Here is a 3,328-nt window from a genome sequence, read left to right as displayed (position 1 = left end):
CTCATATCTGCCTCCCTTTGCTTCTCCAGTTCTTGGCTGAAAGGCAGTGCTTAACTAACCCACACTAGTTTTGTAAAGAAAATGCACACCCCTTTGAAATCCACCTTTGATAGTCTGGTGAATGGCTGAATGGGGGAGCTGTAAGGCAACTTCTTCCAATGAAAAGAACATGTTTCTATTCATTCAGTACCTTCCCACCTTCAATGATATATGTGTATTACCAGGGAAATGTTAGTGATTCCCCCCAAACAGACAGGAGCCAATCTGATGCAACTCACAGCAGGGTCTTTATTCTATTCGAGCTAGCTCTGGCCCCTACAGTGTACCACTGTCACACAGGAAGGTTTGGGAGGTGGGGCAAGGCTTTTTAGTAAGCAGCAAGTGGGACATAAGTGTACAAGCATTCAGCTACATAATTGGCCTTTAACATAATTGGCTGGTGCTAGGTGTTCATATCATAAACTTAATTTCTGCTCCCCTCTGCATTGATGGTCATTAGGTAGAAGGTGACTTGTAATCTGGGGGTGCAGGTTTGTTGGGGGAATAACCTGGAAATGCTGGTCTTGTTGAGGGTTGTCTTACTTAGGGTTTTACTGCTGTGAACAGTCACCATGACCAAGGCAAGTCTTATAAAAAACAACATTTGATTGGGGCTGGCTTACAGATTCACAGGTTCAGTCCATTACCATCAAGGCATGGTGCAGGAGGAGCTGAGAATTCTACGTCTTCATCCAAAGGCTGCTAGTGGAAGACTGACTTCCAGGCAACTAGGGTGAGGATCTCATGCCCACACCACAGTAACACACTTACTCCAACCAGGTCACACCTATTCCAACACGGCCACACCTCCAAATGGTGCCACTCCCTGGTCCAAGAATATACAAACCATCACAAGGGTGTAACCTGGAGATGCTGGTCTTATTAGGGTTTGACCTAGAGACTGGTGCGAGGCTTGGGCTTTGTTTGGGGCCAATTTGGAAACTAATGTTAGGTACCACGTTGTTAGTTTACCTCTCTAAACTGGACTCTGAATTTAAAAGCTTTGGCATCTCACACCCCCCCCCTTTTCTCTTGTGACTAGAAGTCCAATCATAGGACTCCCTGAAGTTTCATGAGAATAGTTAACAGGGCTACATCTTTGTGGTGTCCTTGGGGCATATGTAGGGGTCCATCAGTGGGAGATAGAAGGGAGGAAATTCTCCTCCTGCTGGCCAGGGTCTTCTTCAACTGCAAACAAATGTTTGGTGGATCCATGCTGCAACTCTGTAACACAGGGACCCTCTCAGGAAGCTTTAGTGACCCCTGGCAGTGTCTCTTGACTAGGGCCCAATCTCCAGGCTAAAGCTGGTTTTATGACAAACATGAAGTTTAAGCCAAACTCGTTTATGTATCCATTGGACATTCTCAAGATCGTAAAATAACTTCTGTCAGTAGGTGAACCAAACATGACTTTGAAAGGGGTGAGTCCCATCTGGTATGGGGAGTTTTGTACTCTATAAAGGGTGAAGGGTAGAAGAGTCACTCAGTCGCTAAGGTCAATTTAGTTAGGTCTCTTTTTAGGGTTCTATTTATCTTTTCTACCTGTCCTGAACTTTGGGGTCTGTAAGTACAATGAAGTTAACAGTCAAACCTCAGAATATTAGCTAATCTCTAACTTACCTGGGACACAATGTAGGTCCATTGTCAGACCTTATAAGCTTAGAAAAACCATATCTTGGAAGAATTTCTTTTAGTAATTTCTTTGTTACCATCTGCATAGTCTTGTGCTTAGCTGGGAAAGGCTCAGTCCATCCTGAAAAGGTATCTATAAACACTAGCAAATATTTGTTTCTGAATTTTCTTGGGTTTTTGTTTGTTTGTTTGAGACAGGTTTTCTCTGTATAGCCCTGGCTGTCCTGGAACTCACTCTGTAGACCAGGCTGGCCTCGAACTCAGAAATCTGCCTGCCTCTGCCTCCCAAGTGCTGGGATTAAAGGCGCGCGCCACCACCGCCCGACTTTTATTGGTTTTTATCTCCTTGAAGTCAATTAGTCCATGTCCTGATAGACTCCTGGCTTGGTGTTCCAATATTGAGTACAGGGGCTCTTCTCATTGGCAACTGCATTTAGTCAATTGACAGGCCTTATAGTTTTTAACAAGTTCAGCTATTTTTGAGTTGGCATCTCTAATTCTGATGTGGGACTGGTGGGCTAAGTCCTGCATTTTCTGGGGTCCCATGTGCAATGTGTATACTCATTTTTTTAAAAAAGATTTATTTATTTATTATATGTAAGTACACTGTAGCTGTCTTCAGACATTCCAGAAGAGGGAGTCAGATCTCATTACAGACGGTTGTGAGCCACCATGTGGTTGCTGGGATTTGAACTCTGGACCTTCGGAAGAGCAGTCGGGTGCTCTTACCCACTGAGACATCTCACCAGCCCCTCATTTTTTTCTGGTACAGTTAGTTTGTAGTCAGCTGTCCTCTATCATCTCTTACGACACTGAGACATGGGCAGGTTTTCGACCCAGATTACATCTTCTGTTTGGTCAAAGAGTGTGGGGTCTCCTGGGTGTAGTGCAATCAAGAACATGAGGGGCCCAATTTTTAGGGCCACCCACTGGGCTGTCTTGTTGTCCTCTGGGGTGGAGTTTAGTCCTCCCAGCGGCTGTCAGAAGGCCTCTTTCCCTATAAATAGCCCCACAGGTATGAGCAGTAACAAAGGCACATCAGCCATCTTTGTCTCTTGTCTCTCCTCAGCTCTGTCACCTTGGTCAGAGCTGCCAGTTCAGCTTTCTGGGCTGGCATTTCTGCCAGGAGTGGCTCTGCCCATATGATCTTGGTGTTTGAGACTACCACTGCCCCAGCATACCTCTGTCCATCCTGAATGAAGCTGTTGCCATTGGTGAACCATGTTACCTCTGCATCCATCAAGGGAGTATTTTGCTCCCATGGATGTGGACCAAAATGTTTGAGCAATCATGCCGAGGCCCATTGATTGAGGTCATAATCAGGCAGCAGGGCAACTGAAAAATTATCCTAGGGGTATTCAAGAAGAGAGGCTGGGGCTGGAGAAATGGCTCAGCAGTTAAGAGCACTGACGGCTCTTCCAAAGGTCCTGAGTTCAAATCTCAGCAACCACATGGTGGCTCACAACCATCTGTAGTGAGATCTGATGCCCTATTCTGGAGTGTCTGAAGACAGCTACAGTGTGCTTGCATATAATAAATAAATAAATCTTAAAAAAAATAAAAGGCAGCAAAAACATCAGCTAACCTAAGAAGAAAAAGAAGAAGAAGAAGAAGAAGAAGAAGGAGGAGGAGGAGGAGGAGGAGGAGGAGGAGGAGG

Source organism: Mus musculus, chromosome 7 (genome assembly GCF_000001635.26).
Source record: "Mus musculus strain C57BL/6J chromosome 7, GRCm38.p6 C57BL/6J".
In the NCBI taxonomy this organism is placed as follows: Eukaryota; Metazoa; Chordata; class Mammalia; order Rodentia; family Muridae; genus Mus; species Mus musculus.
The sequence above is the reverse complement of the archived record's forward strand: the minus strand, read 5'-3'. Positions refer to the sequence as shown.